Source organism: Sapajus apella, unplaced genomic scaffold (assembly GCF_009761245.1).
Source record: "Sapajus apella isolate SASKATOON/1434 unplaced genomic scaffold, GSC_monkey_1.0 scaffold91, whole genome shotgun sequence".
Lineage (NCBI taxonomy): Eukaryota > Metazoa > Chordata > Mammalia > Primates > Cebidae > Sapajus > Sapajus apella.
Window position 1 is genome coordinate 7,947,018 of NW_022437031.1, and position 26,667 is coordinate 7,973,684.

General features: G+C 39.2%; 1 long non-coding RNA gene, 1 other non-coding gene and 1 pseudogene across 2 annotated transcripts; all 3 read right to left on the minus strand.

The window, feature by feature from the left end:
- Window positions 1-1,327: 1,327 nt before the first annotated feature.
- On the minus strand, window positions 1,328-26,453 carry LOC116535077. The gene is made up of 4 exons (XR_004262029.1): window positions 26,442-26,453; window positions 23,091-23,096; window positions 18,753-18,758; window positions 1,328-1,562 (listed from the first exon to the last, which is right to left on the minus strand). It is a non-coding gene; the product is annotated as an uncharacterized LOC116535077 (long non-coding RNA).
- On the minus strand, window positions 20,355-20,898 carry LOC116535076 (annotated as a pseudogene).
- On the minus strand, window positions 24,219-24,382 carry LOC116535105. The gene has a single exon (XR_004262043.1). It is a non-coding gene; the product is annotated as a U1 spliceosomal RNA (small nuclear RNA).
- Window positions 26,454-26,667: the final 214 nt, after the last annotated feature.

Consider the following 26,667-nt stretch of genomic DNA (forward strand, 5'->3'; position numbering starts at 1 on the left):
TATCAAATTTAGAAATAAGTGATTCCCAATCCCCTTTCCCTTTACTACATTCCTGAATGAATTTCAGAGTTGGAAGACACACTAGAAGTCAATAAGAATAATCCTTTTATAAAACAATCTACCTGAAATGAATGGGCCTTCTGAAAGTGCTTTTAGTGTGTAGATGTTTAGCCTCTAAAGACATTATCCAGGGTGTGGGTCACTTAAGAAATGTAATTACAAGGTTAGTGGGTTTTTTTTTTTTTTTTTTTTTGAGACAGTCTGGCTCTTGTTGCCCAGGCTGGAGTGCAATGGTGAGATCTTGGCTCACCGCAAGCTCCGCCTCCCAGGCTAAAGCCATGCCAGGCTAATTTTGTATTTTTAGTAGAGACAGGGTTTCTCCATGTTAGTCAGGCTGGTCTCGAACTCCCGACCTCAGGTGATCTGCCTGCCTCAGCCTCCCAAAGTGCTGGGATTATAGGCATGAGCCACCATGCCTGGACTAATGTTGTTTTTATAGAGTGGTATTTCAGGGCATTATCTCAAACACTATATAATACCATTTATACTGGGAAAGCTATCTTCTCTGTTCTGTGGAGTGGGAGCCTTCACCATAAGTTTGTACCTCAGGCTGACTACAGAGCTCATTCCCTCTTTTTTTATGAATTTTATTTAAAACATTCTTTGTTCTTTATTTAAAGTTATTTGTCTATTTATGGGGTATGTAAGATATTTTCATACAGGTATACAATGCATAATAATTAAATCATGGTAAATGGAACATCCATCACCTCGAGCATTTATCCTGTTTTGTGTTGCAAACAATCCAATTATACTCTTTTAGTTACTTCTAAATGTACAATAAGTTACTGTTGACTGCAGTCACCCTGTTGTGCTATCAAATACTAGAACTTACTCATTCTATCCAACCGTATTTTGTATCCGTTAATCATCCCCACTGCCCCCACCACTACCCTTCCCTGCCTCTGATAACTATCCTTCTACTCTCTATCTCCATGGGTCCAACTGTTTTCATTTTTAGCCCCCTCAAATAAGTGAAAACACACCAAGTTTGTCTTTCTGTGCCTGCCTTCTTTCACTTAACATAATGTCCTCCAGTTCCATCCATATTGTTGCAAATGACAGGATCTCATTCTTTTTTACGGCTGAACAGTATTCCATTGTGTATATGTAGCATTTTCTTTATCCACTCATCTGTTGATGGACACTTAGGTTGCTTCCAAATCTTGGCTATTGTTAATAAAGATGCAACAGACATGGGAGTGCAGGTAGCTCTTCGGTATACTGATTTCCTTTCTTTGGCGTATATACCCAGCAGTCGGATTGTTGGATCATATGGTAGCTCTATTTTTAGTTTTTTGAGAAACATCCAAACTGTTCTCTATAGTGGTTGTACTAATTGACATTCCCACCAAAAGTGTACAAAGGTTCCTTTCTCTCGAAATCCTTGCTAGCATTTATTGTTGTCTGTCTTTCAGATAAAAGCCATTTTAACTGGGGTGAGATGATATCTCATTGTAGTTTTGATTTGTACTTCTCTGATGGTTAATGAAGTTGAACACCTTTCCACATACGTGTTTGCCATTTATATGTCTTGAGAAATGTCTATTCAGATCTTTTGCCCATTTTAAATCATATCATTAGATTTTTTTCTACAGAATTGTTTGAGCTTCTTATATATTCTGATTATTAATTCCTTGTCAGACAGATAGCTTACAGATATTTTCTCTCATTCCGTGGGTTCTCACTTCACTTTGTTGTTTCCTTTGATGTGCAGAAGCTTTTTACTTGATGTGATCCCATTAGTCCATTTTTGCTTTGATTGACTGTGCTTGTGGAGTATTCCTCAAGATATCTTTTCCCAGTCCAATGTCCTGGAGAGTATTCCTGTATTAGTTGCTTTTCACACTGCTGATAAAACATACTGGAGACTGGGTAATTTATTTAAAAAAAAAAAAAAAAAGAGTTTTAATGGACTCACAGTTCCATGTGGCTGGGGAGGCCTCACAATCATGGCAGAAGGTGAAAGACATGTCTTACATGGTGGCAGACAAGAGAGAGTGAGAACCAAGTGAAAGGGGTTTTCACTTATAAAACCATCAGATCCTGTGAGACTTATTCACTGCCACGAGAACAGTATGGGGGAAACCACCCCTACAATTGAATTATCTCCCGCTGGGTCCCTCCCACAACACATGGGAATTATTGGAGCTACAATTCAAGATGAGATTTGGGTGGGGCCAAACCAAATCAATCCCCAATATTTTCTTCTAGTAGTTTCACAGTTTGAGGTCTTAGATTAATGTCTTTAATCCATTTTGATTTGGTTTTTGTATATGGCAAGAGAAAGGGGTCTAGTTCATTCTTCTGCATATGAAGAGCCAGTTTTCCCAACAGTATTTATTGAAGAGACTGTCCTTTCCCCTTTGTATGTCCTTGACACCTTTGTTGAAGATTAGTTCACTATAGTTGTATGGATTTGTTTCTAGGTTCTCTATTCTGTTACATTGGTCTATGTCTGTTTTTATGCCAGTACCATGCTGTTTTGATTACTATAGCTCTGTAGTATAATTTTTTTCTTTTTCTTTCTTTTTTTGAGATGAAGTCGCCTTCTGTTGCCCAGGCTGGAGTGCAGCTGCACAATATCAGCTCACTGCAACCTCCACCTCGTGGGTTCAAGTGATTGTCCTGCCTCAGACTGCCCAGTAGCTGGGATTACAGGTGCCTGCCACCACACCCAGCTAATTTTTGTATTTTTAGTAGAGACAAGGTTTCATCATGTTGGCCAGGCTGGTCTTGAACTCCTGACCTCAGGTGATCCTCCTGTCTCAGCCTCTCAAAGTGCTGGGATTACAGGCGTGAGCCACCGTGCCTGGCCTGTAGTATAATTTGAAGTCAGGTAATGTGCTTCCTCCCATTTTCTGGGGGCTTTTTGCTTAGGATGGCTTTGGCTATTCAGGGTTTTTTTTGGTTCCACATAAATTTTGGGATTTTTTTTTCTATTTCTGTGAAGAATGTCATTGGTATTTTGATAGGGATTGCATTGAATCTGCAGATTGCTTTCAGTAGGATGGCCACTTTAAAAATATTGATTCTTTTAGTCCATGAACATAGAATATCTTTGTATATTTTGTATTCTGTTAAATTTATTTCACAAATGTTTTGTAGTTTTTATTGTGGAGATCTTTCACTTCCTTGTATAAGTTAATTACTAGGTATTTAATTTTATGTGTAGCTATTGTAAATGGGATTACTTTCTTGAGTTCTTTTTCAGATTGTTCACTGCTGGCATGTAGAAATGCTACTGATTTTTGTAGGTTGATTTTATATTCTGCAACTTTACTGAATTTGTTATAAGTTCTAATAGTTTTTCGGTGAAGTCTTTAGGTTTTCCCAAATATAAGATCATATCATTTGGAAACAAGGATAATTTGACTTCTTTTCAAAGTTGGATACCTTTTATTTCTTTTTCTTGTCTGATTGCTCTAGTTAGGACTTCCAGTACTGTGCTATTCAGTGTTTACAGTGGGCATCCTTGTTGTGTTCCAGATCTTAGAGAAAAGACTTTGAGGTTTTCCTCATTCAGTATGGTATTAGCTGTGGTCTGTCATATATGGCTTGTGTTGTGTTGAGGTATGTTTCTTCTATATCCAGTTTCTTGAGGATTTTTATCATGAAGGGATGCTGAATTTTATTGAATGCTTTCTCAGCATCAGTTGAAATGATCATATGGTTTCTGTCTTTCGTTCTATTGGTATGGCATATCTCCTTGATTGATTTGCATACATTGAACCATCCTTGTATCCAGAGATAAATCCCACTTGGCCATGATGAATGATCTTTTTAATGTGTTGCTGAATTAAATTTGTTAGTATTTTTTGTCTATTTTTTTTAGTAGAGACAAGATCTCACTATGTTGCCCAGTCTGGTCTCAAACTCCTGGCTTCAAGTAACCCTCCCACATTGGCCTCCCAAAGCACTGTGATTGACAGGCGTGAGCCATTGCATCTGACTGATTTGTTAGTATTTTCTTGAGGATTTTTTTTTTTTTTGAGATAAAGTCTCTCCCTGTTGCCCAGGCTGGAGTGCAGTGCCGAGATCTCAACTAACTGCAAACTCTGCCTCCCAGATTCAAGCGATTCTCATGCCTCAACCTCCTGAGTAGCTGGGATTACAGATGTTTACCACCACTCCCAGCTAATTTTTGTATTTTTAGTAGAGATGGAGTTTTGCCATGTTGGCCAGCCTGCTCTCAAACTCCTAGCCTCATGTTATCCACCCACCTCAGCCTTCCAAAGTGCTAGGATTACAGGCATGAGCCACCACGCTGACCTTCTTGAGAATTTTACATTACTCTTCATCAGAGATACTGGCCTGTAGCTTTCTTTTTCTAATGTGTCTTTGTCTGGTTTTGGTATCAGGGTAATACCGGCCTTGTAGAATGAATTGAAAGTATTCCCTCCCCCTGGATTATTCAAAATAGTTTGAATAGAATTGGTATTAGTTCTTCTTTAAATGTTTGGTAAAATTCAGCAGTGAAGTCATTGGGCCCCAGAGTTATCTTTGCTGGGAGACTTTTTGTTATAGCTTCGATCTCATTACTTGTTATTGGTGTGTCCAGGTTTTTTATTTCTTCATGGTTCAATCTTGGGAGGATGTATATGTCTAGGAGTTTATTCATTTCTTCTAGGTTTTCTAACTTATTGGCATATGGTTGCTCATCGTGGCCTCTGATGATCCTTTGAATTTCTGCAGTATCAGTTGTAAAGCCTCCCTTTTCATCTGTGATTTTATTTATTTGGATAATCTCTCTTCTGTTCTTAGTCCAGCTAAAGGTTTGTCAATCTTGTTTACCTTTTCCAGAAAAACACAACTTTTTATTTAATCAATCTTATGTATTGTTTTATTTGTTTCCACTTCATTTATTTCTGCTCTGATCATTACCACTTATTTTCTTATACTAATTTTAGATTTGGTCTCTTCTTGCTTTTCTAGTTCTTTAACATGCATTACTAGGTTCTATTCTTCAAATAACCTAATGATGCACTTTAAAGAACTAGAGAAGTTAGTTTAGGTTGTTGATCTCTTCAACTGGAACTAGGTTGAAGTTTTTTCTGGGTTGGTGCAAAAGTAATCACAGTTTTTGCCATTGAAAGCAAAAATCATTACTTTTTGCCATTACTTTCAATGGCAAAAACTGCAATTACTTTTGCACCAACCTAATACTTTTTTGAGGTAGGTGCTTATAGCTGTAAACTTCCCTCTTGGTACTGCTTTCACTGTGTCCCATAGGTTTGGGTGTGTTGTGCTTCCATTATCATTTGTTTCAAGGAAATTTTCAGTTTTCTTCTCGATTTCTTTTTATTGGCTTACTTGTCATTTAGGTGCATGTTGTTTAATTTCCATGTGCTTGTATAATTTCCAAAATTCCTCTTATTATTTATTTCTAGTTTTATTCCATTGTGGTCAGAGAAGGCACTTGAAATAATTTTAATTGTTTTGAATGTTTTAAGACTTGTTTTGTGGCCTAACATATATTCTATCCATGAAGATGATTCATGTGCTAATGAGAAGATGTGTATTCTGCAGCCATTGGATGAAATGTTCTGTAAATATCTTTTAGGTCAATTTGGTCTATAGTACAGATTAAGTCCAATGTTTTCTGTCTGGATGATCTGTCCAATGCTGAAAGTGGGGTGTTGAAGTCTACAGCTATTATTGTATTGGGTTCTGTCTCTTTCTTTAGCTCTAATAATATTTCCTTTATATATCAGGGTGCTCTGGTGTTGGGTACATATATATTTAAAATTGTTATATCCTCTTGCTGAATTGAGCCCTTTATCATTATATAATGACTTTCTTTGTCTCTTTGTCTTGAAATCTATTTTGTCTGACAGAAGTATAGTTACTCCTCCTTTTTGATTTCCACTGGCATGAAATATCTTTTTTCATCCCTTTATTTTTCAGTCTATGTGTGTATATATAGTGAAGTGTGTTTCTTGTAGACAACAGATCATTGGGTCTTGCTTTTTTTTTTTTTAATCCATTCAGCCACTCTGTGTAGCTTGATTGGAGAGTTGAGTCCATTTACATTCAATGTTATTATTAAACTGATGACAACTTAACATTGATTGCATGAACAAGCAAGGTAACTAACAAACAAGCAAAGAGAAAACTAATAAAAACTCTACACTTTAACCTCATCCTCCAGCCTTGTAACTTTTTGTTATTTGTATTTATAGTTTACTGTACTGTCTATGTCTTGAAAAGTTGTCATAGTTATTATTTTTGATTAGTTCATCTTTTAGCCTTTCTACTCACGATATGAGTAGTTTATACATTACAATTATGTTACAATATTTTGTGTTTTCCTGTGTACTTACTGTTACCTATGAGTTTTGTATTAAACCTTCAGTTTATTTCTTATTTCTCATTAGTATCCTTTTCTTTCAGACTGAATAACTCCTTTTAGCATTTCTTGTAGGACAAGTCTGGTGTTGATGAAATCCCTCAGCTTTTGTTTGTCTGGAAAAAAAAATCTTTATTTCTCCTTCATGTTTGAAGGATATTTTTGCCAGATATACTATTTTAGGGTAAAAAATTTTTTTCTTCAGCACTTCAAATATGTCATGCCACTCTCTCCTCACCTATAAGGTTTCCACTGAAAATTCTGCTGCTGGATATATTGGAGCTCCAATATATTGCATTTTTTTCTTTTCTCTTGCTGTTTTGGGAGCTTTTATTTTTATTTTATTATTATTATTATTTTGAGACAATCTCCCTCTGTTACCCAGACTGGAGTGCAGCCACACAATCTCAGCTCACTGCAACCTCTGCCTCCCAGGTCCTAGCGATTCGCAGGTCTCAGCCTCCTGAATAGCTGGGACTACAGGGGCAGGCCACCATGCTTGGCAAATTTTTTTATTTTATTATTATTATTATTACTATTTTTTGAGAGATGGGGTTTCACCATGTTGGCCAGGCTGGTCTCAAACTCCTGGCTTCAAGTGATTCACCTGCCTTGGTCTCCCAAAGTGCTGGGATTATAGGCATGAACCACTGTACCCAGCCAGGATCCTTTCTTTATTCTTTACCTTTGGAAGTTTTATTATTAAATGTCTTGAGGTAGTCTTATATCAGTTCAATCTACTTGCTGTTCTATAACTCTCTTGTATTCAAATATTAATAACTTTCTCTAGGTTTGGGAAGTTCTCTGTTATTATCCCTTTAAATAAACTTTCTACCCCATCTTTCTCTCCCTTCTCTTCATGGCTAATAACACTTAGACCTCCCCTTTTGAGGCTATTTTCTGTATCTTGTAAGTATGCTTCATTCTTCTTTATTATTTTTTCTTTGGTCTCCTCTGACTGTGGGGTTTTTGTGTTTTGTTTTGTTTTGTTTTGTTTTTTTGAGATAAAGTCTTGCTTGCTCTGTCACCCAGGCTGTAGTGCAGTGGCACAATCATAGCTCATTGCAGCCTTGAACTCCTAGAATCAAGTGATCCTCCTGCCTCAGCTTCCTGAGTAGCTAGAACAATAGACATATATGCCACTATGCCCAGCTAATTTTTTAAAAAAATTTTTATAGTAATGATGCCTTGTTATGTTGCCCAGGCTGGTCTTAAACTCCTGGGCTCAAGTGATCCTCCTGTTTTGGCCCCCCAAAGTGCTGGAATTACAGACATGAGCTGCCATGTCTGGCCATGTATTTTCAAATGGCCTGTCTTCAAGCTCATTAATCCTTTCTTCTGCTTGATCAATTCTGCAATTAAGAAACTCTGAATCACTCTTCAGTATGGGAATTACATTTTTTAACACCAGAATTTCTGCTTGATTCTTTTTAATTACTTTATTCTCTTTGTTAAATTTACCTGATAGGATTCTGAATTCCTTATCTGTGTTATCTTGAATTTTCTTGAGTTTCTTCAAAACAACTATTTCGAATTCTCTGTCCGAAAGGTCACATATCTCTGTCTCTCCAGGTTTGGTCCTTGGTGCCTTATTTAGTTCGTTTGAGAAGATCATGTTTTCCTGAATGGTCTTCATGCTTGTGCATGTTCGTCAGTGTCTAAGCATTGAAAAGTTAGGTGTTTATTGTAGTCTTTGTAGTCTGGGCTTGTTCATACTCATCCTACTTGGGAAACTTTCCAGGTATTTGAAGGGACTTGAGTGTTGTGATCTAAGTTTTTGGTCACTGTAGTCATATCTACATTAGGGGGCACCCCAAGCTCAGTAACTCTGTGGCTCTTGCAGCCTCATTGAGGTGCTGCCTTGGTGGTCTTGGATCAGATCCGGAAGAATTCTCTGGATTACCAGACAGAGACTCTTTTTCTCTGCCTTTACTTTTTCCCAAACAAACAGAGTCTCTCTCTCTGTGTGTGCTGAGATGCCTGGAGCTGAGGGAGGGCAGAAATGCTTTTTTAAGTTACCACCCAGTTCTAAAGTTGCACTTTGATTAACTTGATTATTTCCTATGTTTTTAATAGCAACACTGTTGTAAACCACTTCTACAGATAGTTAATCTCATCTCTTAAATGACAGTTATTATTAAAATTTCAATGAGTAATTCTTTTTCTGAATTCTTAGTCTCCTACATACTTATACAGCATTAATCATTTTACATGACAATACCTACTCACTAATCAATTCCCAGTAAGAATTATTAGACACTCATGTTGAGTAGCAAGAAAGAAAAATATTAGAATCCTTAAGACAGTTAGGGATATGTTTTCAAATCTGGGATGTACAGAAATTGAAAGTGTGAGCCTCCTTGGCAATTCCCAGAGGACATGACATTAACAGTAATCAATCCACTGTGTGGTTTGTTACGTAAGTACTATAGAAGCCTTGGGACCATTTGGAAACTGACAGAAGCCTTGTGGAAGTGCTTCAGTGGGGGTTGGCTATTTGCATAGCTATTACACATGGGGGAAAAAGACTCAAAGAATACATATCAAAATGTTAATATTGATTATCCCTGGGGAGTAAGGGTACCAGTTTTCTTTTTAATCTGTATTTTCTAAAATTTCTAAAATATATATAACGATTATAAGAAAATTCCAAACAATAAAAGTCCACAAAGATGGTTCGTTTTAATAGTAAGTAAGCTGAGTTGCATTTTCTACCATCTGTTTCAGTCAGAGAAATGAATAATATCTTCTAGGGCAAAGTAACAGAGTAAATGGAGAACCAGAGAAAGACTGATTGTTCTCTATGATAAGCGTTCTCTAGAACATAAAAGGAAGTAATGAACAGGACTCCAAGCTTTGTTCTTTTGTGTCTCACTCCCTCTCGATTCTTCCTTGGCTTTGTTCCACACTCTGAACATCCTAAATCAACTTACAAGTGGTGGTCACCAAAAGAATCTATCAGGAAGATTGTTTCTCAAATATTCCTTTTCTCTTCTATTTTCCACATTTTCTTATCTACCTATAGACGTGCTTAACGTTTCTCCATTCTAAAACACCATTTCTCCCCTATCTCATTACAAACCGCCATCCTTTCTACCTCCTTCCCTTCATAGCCAGATTTCTGAATTAATCTACAACCACTGTCCTTTCTCCATTTGTTCAATTTGCTGCAGGCTGCCTTCTGCCATGACTCCAAGAAACTTTAAAGGAAAGCTGTCTAGTTGCTGAACTTACTGGCCCGTATTTACACAGCCTAAGGCTAATGGTTGCTCTTATTTCCCAGAAGTTCTTCTTCTTGGCCTCTGGGAAGGAGTGAAATGGTAAGAAATGACACTACTGTCTCATTTTTTTTCTTACCTTTCCCTGTCAGACTTCCCTCTTCTGTTCAACACTTGTACATTGAGATTCCCTAGGATTATGTCCTAGTCTCTTATCTTCTTATATCACCTAGAACAAAGTTGATCTACTTACAGAGCTTCAACTATCATCTATACAATGATAGATTGCAAATTTTTTAATAATAGCCTCAAACTCTTACTCAGACTTGTATTTACAAATTACAATTAAGCATTTTTACCTACAGGTTAGAAAAAGGTACCCTAAGCTCCACTAATCTAAAATCAGATTTATCTTCTCTACTGCCACAATTTATTAAATTCTTGAATTACATTCCCATTCACAATCGCAGGCCATGTTTCTAAGCTAGAAGCTTTTGCTTTTGCCTTAACTATCCCTTCTCCCTAACACTGCACCTCTAATCAATCAGCATACAGTCCTATTGATTTTAACTCATAAATGTCATTCTGTCAAGCCTAGCCTTTCCCCTGCACTGCCTCAATCTTGGTTCAGACTGTCATAATGTCCAGCTTGGACTATTACACCTGCTAAGCAGTCCTGCCACCAATCTCTCCCCATTCTATACCTGTTCAACTTCCATACTACTTTAAAAATTATCTTTACAAAACAAAACTCACTGTTTTGACTCTTCAGTGCCTATAGGATAAAACACAACTCCTTGGTCTAGCATGTCAGGATTCAGTCCAACTTGTTAGCCTTATGCCCAGTTCCACCCCCAAACTCAGCATGCTAAGCTTCTCACCATTCCACAAACACACCATGCCCTATGTCACCATGCCTTCACACATTGTATCTTGTCCTTTTAGAATGTCATTTACTTTCTTCCTCACCTGACAATGTCCTACTCATCCTTTAGTATGTGTCTTCTTAGGAAAGACTAGCTATTATTTACCAAGGACTTTTGCTAAGTAATTTATGTTCATTAGCTTATTTTAATCCTCAATCAATTCTGTGAGATAACTACTATTATCGTTTTACAGATGAAAAAGCTGACATTTAAAGGGGTTAAATAACATTGCCATCTACTAAATGGTGGGATTTAAATGTAGGTCTTCAGAGCTTGAAATTTTAACCACTATGCTACAGGCAATGTGTATTATACATAGTTGATTGCTCTGTTCTCTGTGTTCCCATAGCACTCTGTTCACCACTCTGCAATGGCAGTTACCACATTAGAATGTAATATTTCTGTTTACACAATATCATCCCCCACAAGGTGTAAGATACACGGTGATAGAAATAAAATTTTGCAGGCAGGTGTGGTGGCGTGTGCCTGTAGTCCCAGCTGCTCAGGAGGCTGAGGTGGGAGGACTGCTTGATCCTAGGAGTTTGAGTCTGCAGTGAGCTAGGATGGTGCCCCTGCACTCCAGCCTGGGCAATAAGAGTGAGATTGGTCTCAAAGAAAGAAAGAATGAGAAAGGAAGGAAGGAAGGAAGGAAGAAAAAAGAAAAAGAAGGAAAGAAAGACCTAGTAACCTTAGTATCTCAGTGCATTTAGCACATTGTAAATGCTCAATAAATGTTTACTATATGAATTTTGAAACCTCTCTCTGGCAGTAAATAGCCTTTTGTTTGTTGCCTTGCTTTTTCTTCTTCTGACTACGTGTGATATGGTTTGGCTGTGTCCCCATCCAAATCTCACCTTGAATTGTAGTTCCCATAATCTCCATGTGTCCTGGGAGAGACAAGGTGGAGATAATTGAATCATGAGGGTGGTTTCTCACATCCTGTTCTCATGATGGTGGGCGAGTTCTCATGAGATCTGATAGTTTTATAGGGGCTTTTTCCCACCTTCACTCTGCACTTCTCCTTGCTGCCACCATGTGAAGAAGGACGTATTTGCTTCCCCCTCCACCATGGTCGTAAGTCCATTAAACTTCTTTCCTTTATAAATTACCTAGTCTCAGGTACGTCTTTATTAGCAGCATGAGAACGGACTAATACAGTGTCATTCCATTATTCGTTCAACTATGAGCAGTAAATGCTGGTAGTTTTTAAAAATTGTGTTTTAGGGTTTGTTTTCATTTATATTGCCATACTACTTACATAATAACTTTACTATTTCACATTGTTAATAAATAGCTTTGCAAGTAATATTGTTTAAATGTATGAACAAAATTTCTTTTTTTAAGAATGAGTTCATGTCCTTTGGCAGGGACATGGATGAAGCTGGAAACCATCATTCTCAGCAAACTAACACAGGAACAAAAAACTAAACACTGCATGTTCTCACTCATAAGTGGGAGTTGAACAGTGAGAACACATGGACACAGGGAGGGGAACATCACATACCGGGCCCCGTCAGCAGCTGGGGGCCAAGAAGAGGGAGAGCATTAAGACAAATACCCAATGCATAAGGGTCTTAAAACCTAGATGATGGGTTCATAGGTGCAGCAAACCACCATAGCACATGTATACCTATCTAACAAACCTGCACATTCTGCACATGTATCCCAGAACTTAAAGTAAAAAAAGAAATCTTTTTTAAATATTGTAACTTTTATTTTAGGTTTGAGGTAGATGTACAGGTTTGTTATACAGGTAACTTTGTGACTCAGGGGTTTGTTATACAAATTATTTCGTCACCCAGGTGCGAGAGCACCCGGCCAGCATTCTTAGTTAGCATTTACCATTAGTATTTTTAATGTTTTTACTTAACTCAAATCTTGAATTCTTTGGAAAATGTAAAACAATGAACAGGTTAGGTAGACAGGCCATGCTAGTTGAAAACAGAGAAGACGGTAAAGTATGAAAGATAGGTGGGCATGGTGGCATGCACCTGTAGTCCCAGTTACTAAGGAGGCTGAGGTGGGAGGATCACTTGAGACCCGTAGTTTGAGGCCAGCCTGGGCAGCATAGTGAGACCCCATCTCTAAGAAAAAAGTTTCCTCCTTAATCAGTTCAGATTACCTTTTGGATATAAGTCATTAGGTCATTTATCTGGGTAGAGTAAAGCAAGCTTCCTGGAGTTGAAGTGTCACAGGGAGACTACAGAGGAGGTACTAAAGAGGCTCTTCAGACGGCTTGTTAAAGTTAAGGAGGAGGAGTTAGGCCTCTCAGTCTACATAGCAAGGAAAGGAATGGACTGGTTTTTATGGAGCGAGTTTTGTGAGGCCTAAAAAAGGAGCCATAGGGGATAAAGTTTAAAGACACAGGAATTTTTGTTGTTGTTTTACATTGTTTGAAGAGTTTCTCATTAAAAAAGTTCTTTTAAATATACTTTGTTTTTTAGAGAAGTTTTAGATTCACAGCAAAATTGAGCAGAAAGTACAGAGAGTTCCATATACTTCCTGTCCACACATGCACAATCTCTTTTACTGTCAACATCCCACGCCAGATTGGCGTATTTGTCACAATCAATGAACCATCATTTACCACCCAAGGTCTGTAGTTTACATTAGAGTTCACTCTTGGTATTATACCTTCTATGGGTTTGAACAAATGTTTAGTGACATGGATCTACCATTACAGTATCATATAGAATAGTTTCACTGCCCTAAAAATCCTCTGTGCTCCACCTGTTCATCCCTCTCCTCCCAATCCCTGGCAGCCACTATAGTCATCGTGATGTACAATAGATCTCCTGGCCAGGCACAGTGGCTCACGCCTGTACTCTGAGCACTTTGGGAGGCCGAGGCAGGTGGATCACTTGAGGTCAGGAGTTTGAGGCCAGCCTGGCCAACATGGTGAAACTCCATCTCTACTAAAAATACAAAACTTTACTTGGTATATCTTCAGGAGTTTTTGGTTAAAAAAAAAATAAAAATAAAAAAAAGAAAAGAAAATATAAACAAAAAATTAAAAAATTTAAAAAAAAAAATACAAAACTGAGCCAGGCACAGTGGCTTGGGTTTGTGATCCCAGCAACTTGAGAGGCTGAGGCAGTAAGACAACTTGAGTCCAGGAGTGTGAGGCTGCAGTGAGCTATGATTATGCCACTGTACTCCAGTCTTGGCAACAGAACAAGACCCTGTCTCTAAAAAAAATTAATTAATTAAAACTATAAGGTGGTTAAAATGGTGACTTTTACCTTAATTAAAAGACCACTCTGTTGTTTCTCTGTTATTTACAGAGTAAAACTCTTTAACTGGCCAGGTGTGGTGGCTCATGCTTGAAATCCCAGCACTTTGGGAAGCTGAAGCAGGAGGATTAGTTGAGGCCAGGGGTTCGAGACCAGCCTGGGTGACAAAATGAGACCCTATCTCTACTAAATAAATAAATAAGTAAATACTACACACCTCTAGATTTAGCACCTTGGGAAGCGGAGACGGAGGATCACTTGAGCCTAGGAGTTGAGCTATGATTGCGCCACTGCACTCCAGCCTGTCTCTGAAAAACAAAACAAAACAACTATTTAACTTGGCCTACAAGATCCTGTATCTTTAGTCTCATTATTCACATGTACCTTCTTTCACAAATATTCCAGACATATTGAAAGTAAACTTATTTTTTGTATCTCTGTGTCTTTACATATCCTGTTCCCTGTGCCTAGAATTACCAGTATTCTACTCCAGTTGGCAAATTTATACTCACTTTAGAAAATCCTGCTAAAATGTTTACCTCAGCTGAGTTTGATAACATACCTGTAATCTCAGCTACCCAGGAGGCTGAGGCAGGAGGCTCACTTGAGGCCAGGAGTTTAAGACCAGCTTGGCAAGGTTGTGAGACCGTCATCTCTGAAAGAGAAAATTAGCTCGGTGTGGTGGTGGTGCACACCTGTAGTTGCAGCTATTTGGGAGGCTGAGGTAGAGGACCTCTTAAGCCCAGGACTTTGAGGCTGCAGTGAACTATGATTGTCCCAATGTACTCCAGCTTGGGCAACAGAGTGAGATCCTGTCTCTAAAAACAAAATTAAATAAATAATAAATTTAAAAAATAAAATAAAATGTTATCCTCACATGAAGCTTTTCTTAGCTTTCCCTGGGACACTTACTTGCTTTCTGATCTATATTCCCACAGCACTTTCTCTTCAGATTTCTCTTCTATCACTTAGCAGAATTGTTTTGTAACCTGTTAGTTAACATATCTATTTCCCATTTGATCTGTGACTTTTAAACTTTTTTAGAGGTCATAGATGATGTAATGTAAACTGTGGACTCTGTCTAGAAAAACACACATATACGTATATATTTACACAATTGTCCATGAGGTTCATGAGCTTCCCAAAGGACACGCACAGACCATTCACCTGCATTAGAATCACTAGGAATGCTTGCTTATAAAGCAACCCGAGTTACTAAATTAGGATCTTTTGAGGGTGGGCCTCAAATATCTTGAACAATCCCACCAGGTAATTATTTTATTCACTAGGCTTCAAGAACCACTGTCCTAGCTTAACGACCCCCATGGTAGACAGTGAGTTCTTGAGAGCAGAGTGTACATCTTATTGAGATTTAGATCTTATCAATCCTAAAACCTTACTGATCTTTGGATCTTGTTGATCCTAAGATCTCACCATGTAATAGAGACCAGGATAAGAAAGAGATCATTTTTAGCGATGGTGATCAGAAAAGGTAGCAACCGGAGATGAGAATAACCTGCCCCATGGGAAATATGTTTTCAGTAGGTTGAGATGAGTTAGTGGAAAATATTGTAGGCACAGAGATTGGCAGCAGCAAAGGAGAGAGTCTAGAAAGTGTTATGTATATCCATAGAACCATAGGATAGTAGGAAATAAGGCCAGAAAGGAGGTTTGTTTAGTTATTAAATAACCATCTCCCCCCAACACACTATGTTTTAGATACTATGCAACACATTGAGAATAAATATATGAATAAGACATGGCTTTTGCTCTTAACAAATAAGAGCAATCTAGTAGTAGGGAAAACAAACATAAAATGTGATAAAGAGTAACAATGGAGAGTGAGATTTGAGACCTTACCTGCCCTGTGAAGCAGAGAAGGTAATTAAATGGAAACAGGGAACTAATAAATATTTACTAAACGCACAAGATTAGGAAGGATATTTCAGAAAGAAAAATTTAAAGTACCCAGGTATGCTGTGGTGAAACAGCATGGCCCACTCTTATAACTGAAAATAGACTGGTATAATTGAACTATAGGTATAGAATAAAGAATTGGATAGAAGGTAAAGTTGGATAGGTAGGTGATAGAGTCAGAGAGGTTTTTTGTTTGTTGGTTTTGTTTTTGTTTTTGAGATGGAGTCTTGGTCTGTCGCCCAGGCTGGAGTGCAGTGGTGTGATCTCGGCTCACTGCAACCTCTGCCTCCTGGGTTTCAGTGATTCTCCTGCCTCCGCCTCCCAAGTAGCTGGGATTACAGGCACATGCCACCACGCTCGGCTAATTTTTGTATTTTTGGTAGAGTCAGGGTGTCGTCATGTTGGCCAGGGTGGTCTTGAACTCCTGACCTCAGGTGATCCACCCACCTCAGCCTCCCAAAGTGCTGGGATTACAGGCATGAGCCACTGCGCCCTGCCCAGAGAGGTATTTTTAAAGAAGGATCAATAGGCCTTTGGTGACTAAGTGAATATGGGTAGTGTGAGAGGAGTTAAGAAGGGATTTAAGCCATTAAATGGTATTGAAATAGGTTTAGGAGCCTAGGTCAGTGGCAAGACCATTAACCAAGAATGAGACTACAGGCAATAACAAAAGTTTGGGGAGCAGTGACAGTGATATAAAAATTTCTAACATTCACTGAACACCTACTATGTGGCAGACACTATGCTAAATGCTTTATATGTACGTGTTCAATTCTCACAACAACCTTACATGAGGTAGGTATTAATATAAGCCCCATTTTTACAATAGTATTTAAGAGGTGAGCAGAGAATGAGGATCCAGTGAAGGAGATTGAGATTATGTTCATTAAATAATCTGAATTTTGTTCTTGTTAATTTATATATGCATCAGTTTGGGAAAGCACTTATTTGAGTTCTTTATGCCCAGGGCTATGCTAGGTACTTTGGGAGCTATCCATAGTTTGAGATACATTGTACTTTCAAAGTTACAATACTTGTTTTTTTTGAAAAAGCATACTGAGGAGGTGGGATTTGGGTTGATGACCAAAATGGTAAAACCCCACAAAGGTCATAAACAGACACATTTCAAAAGAAAACATACATATGGCCAAGAAAAATATGAAAAAACTCAACATCACTGATCGTTAGAGAAATGCAAATGAAAACCGCAATGAGATACCATCTCACAACAGGCTATTATTAAAAAGATAAAAAGCCGGGCATGGTAGCTCATGCCTGTAATCCCAGCACTTTGGGAGGCTGAGGCAGGTGGGCGGATCATCCTGGCCAACATGGTGAAACCCTGTCTCTACTAAAAATACAAAAATTAGCTGGGTGCAGTGGCACGCATCTGTAGTCCCAGCTACTCGGGAGGCTGAGGCAGGGCAATCACTTGAACCCAGGAGGCAGAAGTTGCAGCGAGCTGAGGTCGTGCCACTGCACTCCAGCGAGACTCAGTCAAAAAAAAAAAAAGTCAAAAAAATAACAGATGCTGGCAAGGTTGTGGAGAGAAAGGAACACTTATATACTGCTGGTGTAAATTAGTTCAATCATTGTGGAAGATAACGTGGCAATTCCTCAAAGACCTAAAAACAGAAATACCATTTGACCCAGCAATCTCATTATTGGGTATATACCCAAAGGAATATAAACCGTTCTGTTATAAAGACATGTGCACACATATGTTCATTGTGACACAAGTCACAATAGCAAAGACATGGAATCAACCTAAATACCTGTCAATAGTAGACTGGATAAAGAAAATGTGGTACATATATACCATGGAATGCTATACAGCCACAAAAAAGAACAAGATCATGTCCTTTGCAGGAACATGGATGGAGCTGTATACCATTATCCTTAGCAAACTGATGCAGGAACGGAAAACCAAATACTGCATGTTCTCACTTATAAGTGGGAGCTGAATGATGAGAACACATGACTCATAGAGGGGAACAACACATACTGAAGCCTATTGGAGGGCAGGAGGAGAGAGGATCAGGAAAAATAACTAATGGGTACTAGGTTTAATACCTTTGTTGTCTGTACAACAAACCCCATGACACAAACTTGTTTACATAACAAATCTGCACATGTACCCTGAACTTAAAATACAAATTAAATAAAAATAAAACAAAAATTACAAAAATTAGCCAAGCGTGGTGGTGCATGCCTGTAGTCCCAGCAACTTGGGAGGCTGAGATGGGAAGATTCATTGAGCCCAGGAGTTCAAGGCTGCAGTGAGCCATGATCACACCACTGTACTCCAGCCTGGGTGATAGAGCAAGACTCTGTTTCAGAAAAAAAAAATACATGCAAATTGTCCTACTTTCTCCCAAGCTCCTGGCAACCACCAATGTGCTTTCTGTCTTTGTGAATGTGTTTATTCTGGACATTTCATGTAAATGAAATCTGTATGATACTGTAATGGTAGATCCATGTCACTAAACATTTGTTCAAACCCATAGAAGGTATAATACCAAGAGTGAACTCTAATGTAAACTACAGACCTTGGGTGGTAAATGATGGTTCATTGATTGTGACAAATACGCCAATCTGGCGTGGGATGTTGACAGTAAAAGAGATTGTGCATGTGTGGACAGGAAGTATATGGAACTCTCTGTACTTTCTGCTCAATTTTGCTGTGAATCTAAAACTTCTCTAAAAAACAAAGTATATTTAAAAGAACTTTTTTAATGAGAAACTCTTCAAACAATGTAAAACAACAACAAAAATTCCTGTGTCTTTAAACTTTATCCCCTATGGCTCCTTTTTTAGGCCTCACAAAACTCGCTCCATAAAAACCAGTCCATTCCTTTCCTTGCTATGTAGACTGAGAGGCCTAACTCCTCCTCCTTAACTTTAACAAGCCGTCTGAAGAGCCTCTTTAGTACCTCCTCTGTAGTCTCCCTGTGACACTTCAACTCCAGGAAGCTTGCTTTACTCTACCCAGACAAATGACCTAATGACTTATATCCAAAAGGTAATCTGAACTGATTAAGGAGGAAACTTTTTTCTTAGAGATGGGGTCTCACTATGCTGCCCAGGCTGGCCTCAAACTACGGGTCTCAAGTGATCCTCCCACCTCAGCCTCCTTAGTAACTGGGACTACAGGTGCATGCCACCATGCCCACCTATCTTTCATACTTTACCGTCTTCTCTGTTTTCAACTAGCATGGCCTGTCTACCTAACCTGTTCATTGTTTTACATTTTCCAAAGAATTCAAGATTTGAGTTAAGTAAAAACATTAAAAATACTAATGGTAAATGCTAACTAATAATGCTAATGTTGGCCAGGCGCAGTGGCTCATGCCTGTAATCCCAGCACTTTGGGAGGCCGAGGGGGGCAGATCACCTGAGGTTGGGAGTTCAAGACCAGCCTGACCAACACGGAGAAACCTGTCTCTACTAAAAATACAAAATTAGCTCGGCGTGGATTACCTGAGCTCAGGAGTTTGAGACCAGCCTGACCAACATGGAAAAAACCCTGTCTCTACTAAAAATGCAAAATTAGCTGGGCATGGTGGCACATGCCTATAATCCCAGCTACTGGGGCGGCTGAGCCAGGAGAATTGCTTGAATCTGGGAGGCAGAGATTGTGGTAAGCCGAGATTGCACTCCAGCCTGGGCAACAAGAAAAAGTACTATTCTGGAAGGAGAGTGTATTAATGTTCTCCAGAGAGACAGAACCAATACAATACATATAGATAGATAGATGAGAGGGAATCTATTAGGGGAATTGGTACACATCATTATAGAAGCTGAGAAATTCCACAACAGGCCATCTGAAAGCTAGAGAGCCTGGGATGCTAATATCATGGTTCAGTCCAAGTCTGAAGGCCTCAGAACCAGGGAGGCCAATGGAATGTAACTCTCAGTCTGAGACCAGGGACCTGAGAACTGAAGGTTAGGCAGGGAGTACTGGGATAAGTTCTGGAGTCCAAAGACCAGGGAGACCAGAGTTCTGTTGTCCAAAGCAGGAGACAAATGTATCCCAGCTCCAGCAGATAAATCAATACATTCACCTTTTCCTCATTTTTTGTTCTCTACAGGTCCCTAGCAGATTGGATGATGCCTGGCCACACTGAGGGCAAATCTTCCCTACCTAGTCCACTCAGACTCACACAATCATCTCTTCTGGAAACACCCTCACAGACACACTCCAAAATGATGCTTTACCAGGATTCTAGGTGTTCCTTAGTCCAGTTGAGTTGACATCTAAAATTAATTATCAGAAAAAATGTATAGAAGACCTAATTTCTTACAAACTCAAGAAACAACGGGAACTACCTTTCTTCAAATGAGCCTAATTTACATTCATTATAGCCTGATATCCAAGAGGCTCTGATCTTTAAACTTCTGTAAGCTGCTCCGACAAGAAATAACTGCATCTGTGAAGAATAATCCATTACATGATTCAATTTCCATCTCATTAACCCTGTTTTCCACTGCCTACTAATTGTGACTATTTATTGAGCTCTAAGTATGTGCCAGGCATCGTGTTGTGTGCTTTTTTTTTTTATTTTAATTCTTACAATAAGTATCAATTCACCTGATAGATGAAGAAACTGAAGTTTGGAGAAGGTAAGTAATATTTCCATGATCAGGCAGTTAGTAAATAGGAGAGCCAGGATTCATTCTTTCAACTACTAAATATTAAATCTTTTTTGTCGTTAAGAAAATTTTTGTGGTTTTATTGTAACATGAGGCATTGAAACATCGTGAGCACCTGACGGAGAGGAGGTCGGCCAAAGTTGTGTAGGACAAGCCTGAACACGTCATTGGTGCAAACCCAAGCATCGTTGATGTTCTTTAATAGGAACATCAGGTGGAACACCATGATGAGGTCTTCATCCACCTTAAGCTGGCCCACAGCCATGCTGATGATGTAGCTATCTGGTGAATGCTTGATGGTCCTGCACCATAATGCTATGCTGGATTTTCTGGAACAGAAGGTTAGACAACTTCTCTGCAATGGCAGCTTTCCCTGGGAACTGTTGTCCTTCCCACACAAGGCATAACACATCAATGTAAATTGCGCCTAATTGGGTTCTATCATTATGAAATAACCGGTAATGATGTTCAATGAAGCTGGATCCAACCTGCTCCCACACTGGCTTTCTCCCATTCCGGAGCATCACCTGGCCTTGTGAAGACCCAAGAGGCTAGCATGATGGTGGCAGTGTAGATGGCCAAGAAATCTTTAAAATATGATTGTCATCTCTACATAGCCAATATTTCATTAGACAAGGATAATTCATCATAATTAAATTTCTTTTTATTTTATTTTATTTATTTATTGCAGAGACAAAGTCTCACTATGTTGCCCAGGCTGATCTCAAACTCCTAGGCTCAAGTGATCCTCCCACCTCAGCTCCCAAATTGCTGGGATTATAGGCACAAGCCACCATGCCCGGCCTATAATTAAACTTCTATCCATTTTTAGTTTTTTGGGTCTTTTTCTTTGAGACAGGGTTTCACTCTGTTGCCCCGGCTAGAGTACAGTGGTGCCATCATAGCTCACTGCAACATGAAACTCCTGGGCTCAAGCAATCCTTCAGCCTCAGCCTGCCAAGTAGCTGGGACTACAGGAGTGCAACATCATTTTCAGAAAATTAAAATTTTTTTTTTAGTTACAGGGTCTCATTATGTTGTCCAGGCTGGTCTCGAACTTCTGACCTCAAGCAATCCTCTCGCCTTGGCCTCTCAAAGCGCTAGGATTAGAGGCATGAGTCACCGTGCCTGGCCTTATATTCATTTTAACTTGAAAGCATACTTCCTCTCTATTTAACCTTGCCTTCATAGATATTTTAATTATAGTTTATTATTCTTCATTCTTGAACTTAAGCCAGATCCCCACACAGGTTTAGTTCTTTTAGTTCTCTCAGTTTGTATAATTCATGACTACCACTCTACTGTGTCCACAGCCCCTGGGGCCTCCTCTGTTTTGTTGCTTGTGATCGAGGTCTTAACTTGTCCTCTAGGGTCTAAGATTCATATCTATATTTTTCCATACTCCCCTTTTTTGCTCTTTTCTTTCTTGTTCTTTTCTACAGAGCCGGGGGACTACTCACTCACCTGGCTAAACCAGAATGACACAGATTGCCTCATAGACTGGAATTCTGACAGACCAAGAGCTCAATATCACAGGTCACAAATAACAGAGGACTGTACAAGCAATAGATTTTTTGTGATTTATTTTTTCTGATGGCTGCTAGAATGAAAAATAAATAAATACATCTCTAAGAGTAACCATTAAATTCTTCCATAGTATTTCAGAGTAGAAATCAATTTAATAAGTCCCTAGCATGGTGATAAATAATTTTTCTGCTGTTGTCAACCAATATCAAATACACAGTACTAGTATAGAAACAGCTATAAGGCTCTTTTCCAGCTAATCAACTCCTCTCCTCCACTCCATTGCCAGCAATTATGCACCTCAGTATCCAATTATTCCAATGTTCTTTTATCCTGTAACAAATGGTAGTCAGAACTCAATATGTGCCTGATTATCATCATGGCAATTAATCTTCTTAGGGTTTCAAAGCTGGAGCTCTACATCTCTGATTCAGTCTCATTTTTGCTTTACATTTTCTCTTCTATGCTTCTAGCTATGTATCTTATTTATACAGAGATAAAATTATATCAAATATAGCTAGGGTAATTAAGATGGAACCCTCATACTTAAGCAGATCCTAAGTAGTCCTCTATATATTATGGGTTCCAAATGGTCCTGGAAAAGAATATAAAAAAGTCATTCCAAAAAGTCCATACATGTTTTTAGAGATGGGTTCTCACTCTGTCACCCAGTCTGGAGTGCAGTGGTACAGTCATAGCTCACTGTAGCCTTGACTTCCTGGGCTCAAGCTATCCTACTGCCTCAGTTTCCTGAGTACCTGGGACTACAGGTGCACACCACCATGCCCAGCATCAGTACATTTTTTTAAGCTCCAATTTTCTAACTACAAATATATCAAAATTCATCACAATATACTGGACACAGCCCAAGAAAAAAATCTATTTTATACTAAACTTCATTCTTACCAAAATTATGATATATAGTCAACTTTAATTGCAGTAGTGGCACTCATAACTTATCGAACATTCCAATTTCACATTTGTCATAGTCACAGTATTCCAAAGCTGTCAAATTACTTCCCAGCGGTTACCAATATCAGTTCCCAAATTTCACTAAGATCTAAACAAAACAATTTTTAAAAGTTTCCAGCTTTATTAGTTTACTGTCTAGCAAGTACTATTTTTAACAATAATGACTCTAGTTATGTTCTGGATTTCAACTAATCACGTAGTTCCCAATATTATCTTTTTCTTATACAACTAATTGCACCCTATGCTTGAGCCAAAACTAGCCACCATTCCCTAAAGCCTTCCAGCTTTTGGGTCATGCCTATCCATTCAACTTCTATTTTCTCTCCTTACCTGAACTCTGGTCATCCCAAACCATGAACTGTGCTGCTGTTTCCTCCCTGGCAAAGCTCTTCATTTGAGGGAGGCTGTTCTTTCTTTTTCTCTCTCTCTCTTTCTTTTTCATTCTTTTCTTCCTTCCTTCCTTCCTTTTGTTTTTTGGGTTTTATTGTTTTGTTTTGTTTTTGTTTTTTTTGAGATGGAGTCTCACTCTGTTGCCCAGGCTGGAACGCAATGGTGCAAACTCAACTCACGACAACCTCCGCCTCCCGGGTTCAAGCGATTCTCGTGACTCAGCCTCCTGAGTAGCTGGGACTACAGGCGTGTGCCAACACACCCGGCTAATTTTTAAGGAGAGATGGGGTTTGACCATCTTGGCCAGGCTGGTCTTGAACTCCTGATCTCATGATCCACCTGCTTCGGCCTCCCAAAGTGCTAGGGTTACAGGTGTTAGTCACCGCACCTGGCCTCTTTCTTTCTCTCTCTCTCTTCCTTCCTTCCTTCCTTCCTTCCTTCCTTCTTTCCTTCCTTCTTTCCTTCCTTCCTTCCTTCCTTTCTTCCTGCCTTCTTTCCAGACAGTGGTCCTGCTCTATATTGCCCAGGCTGGCCTCGAAGTCCTAGGGCTTGAGTGGTCTTCCCACCTCAGCCTCCCAAGTAGCTGAAATTACAGGTGCACACATCCAAACCCAGCTGAGGCTGTTCATTTTCCTTTGCTCATATCTTTCCATAAGTCAAGATCAGGTTATCATCTTCTTGTATCTTCTTCACTGGATCCCCAAGGTATTATTTTGCCATCTTACCTCAATAGCCTCTTTCTTGAAAGTTCATAATACTCAGTTTTATGACCCTCTCAATGTTAAATTTCAATCTCCAACTCTCCCCCCAACATTCACTGAGGACTTCAGTACCAACTGTTTTCCTTTTCTCTTCTCATCCTGAAAGCCTTCATTATCCCCCTTGATGATCTAACACCCAAACCTCATAGATCCTTGACATACCCTATTCTAATTTCTGCATCTCAATTCCATTTGAATCATCCATTTTTTTTTTTCAGGGGAAAGCACAAATGCAGTCTCCCACTACCACAAATTACACAGTCAAGTTTGCTGTATTTGGGGAAATAGGAAGAGCCAACACACCCAGAATGCAATGAATGGGCCTCACCCTGAGAAAACCACCTTTGTGATCATGGTATCTCCCCTGCCAGGTATCAATTATTCGTTTCTGTAGTGACACCTGGAATGGCTCTACTTCCAAAACCGAACACAGAGGGTCCACTCTCCTAAACCTTATACTCCCTGAATTTACCCTTCAACTTCCTCAAGGCCTTTAATTCATTGACCCTCTTAGCTATTTTCCAAAGCCATTGTGCACTTTTGGGGTTTTTTGGGTTTTGGGGGGCTGGAATTCCTTTATTTTATCTTTAAAATTTTTTTTATTTCCACAGGTTTTGGGGGAACAGGTGGTGTTTGGTTGCATGAGTAAGTTCTTTAGAGGTGATTTTGGAGATTTTGGTGCACACCTCACCAGAGCAGTATACACTGCACCATACTTGCAGTCTTTTATCCCTCACCCCTTTCCCACCCTTTCCTCCTGAGTCCCCAAAGTCCATTGCCATCCCATACTTTTGGACTGCACTTCCTTGTTTACTTAAGAGTCCATGGACAGTGGGACTTCAATAACAGTAACCAGCACTCTCTATTCTCCTATCCCCTTGATTTTCCACCATACCTATGTCAATTCTCACCCACAAATCAACCCAACTGTTTATATTCTCCATTCCTGCTTACAAATTACAAAGTACTGCTGAGTAAAATTATATACTCCTGACCACCAGCTTCCCTTCCATCCAATCCATTCTCCACTGCCAACAGAATGTTCTTTTTTTAAAGTTGGTGAATAAGAGGTATATATATTTATTGTGTACAATATGATGTTTTGAAACACATATATATTGTGGAATGGCTAAATTGAGCTAATAAGTAACATGTGCATTATGTAACATACTTTTTTGTGGTAATAACACTTAAGAATGATCTTTTAAAACATAAATTAGGTAGGACTTCTGGAATGGCAGAGGAACTCAGCAAATCCCCTCTTCCTTAAAACAATGATAAAACTGTAAAAATTGTCAAAAACAATAATTTCAGGACTCTGGAAATAGGCAAAAATTAAACAAATTAAGAAGAATTTAAGAAAACCTGTGGAACCTTTGGCTAAGACCAGTGGGAGACTACAGGGCTATTAGCCCAAGGCTGCTTCCATCTCTCCCTCCCCCAACAGGTCCCTTCCAGCTGATTTTACAAGAAAAGTCAAGGCAAGCCATAAAAAATAACAATTTAGATGCTGGAGGGGAATTACTTCACAAAGAATGAACACCAAAAACGTCCTATGCCCATAGGTGTTTAAAACAATAGCAAACTCAATTTCATACAATCGAGGGAAACCAACATCGCAGTTACCTGAGGTTATAATATTGGTTGAAGCAAGTAACAGAATAGCACATCTACCAGAAGTTTACAGAGATTTCCAGAAAACAGGACAGTAATAGTGGGGCTTGATAAACACTTTCAAGGCCCTGGTTGTCTAAAAGGCTGGTGTGCATGTGCAAGGCTGCACTGAATGAAGTTCAAGGTACCAGAGAGGGGCCCAGTTATTTACATTTCCTTGGCTGAATGTGAGGCATTGCACAGACACAGAAGGACATGAGAAGGCCTATCAGGAAGTAAAAGTCATGGAAGACTTGTAAACTCTTCAAATTTTGAATGTGTTTCCCAATCCACACACAACTTTGTCAGTAAAGAGCAGAAGACATACTGGCCCAAGGTGTTTAAGGACAACCTTTAGCAAATTACTGGCTGACCACTAAGTTATTCTGACCCAGATATGACACCTAGGAAGCCAGGCTTAGAAATTTTTTTTAAAAAATTTATTTTTAAATTACATTAAATTAATTTATTTCTTTTGAGATCGAGTCTCTCTGTCGCCCAGGCTGGAGTGCAGTGGTGTGATCTCGGCTGGCCGCCGCATCTTTATACAGGGTTCAAGTGATTCTCCTGCCTCAGCCTCCCGAGTAGCTGGGACTATAGGCACACACCACCATGCCCAGCTAATTTTTGTATTTTTAGTAGAGACAGGGTTTCACCATGTTGGCCAGGACTGTCTCAATCTCTTGACCTCGTGATCTGCCTGCCTCGGCCTCCCAAAGTGCTAGGATTATAGGCATGAGCCACTGCACTCAGACTTATTTTATTTTTTTGAGTTAGAGTCTCACTCTGTTGGCCAGGCTGGAGTGCACTGGCAAGATCTCAGCTCAATGCAACCTGTCTTCCAGGCTCAAGCAATTCTTCTGCCTCAGCCTACCAAGTAGCTGGGATTACAAATGTATGCCACCAAGCCCAGTTAATTTTTGTACTTTTAGTAGAGACAGGGTTTCACCATGTTGGCCAGGCTGGTCTCGAACTCCTGAACTCAGGTAATCCACCTGCCTTGGCCTCCCA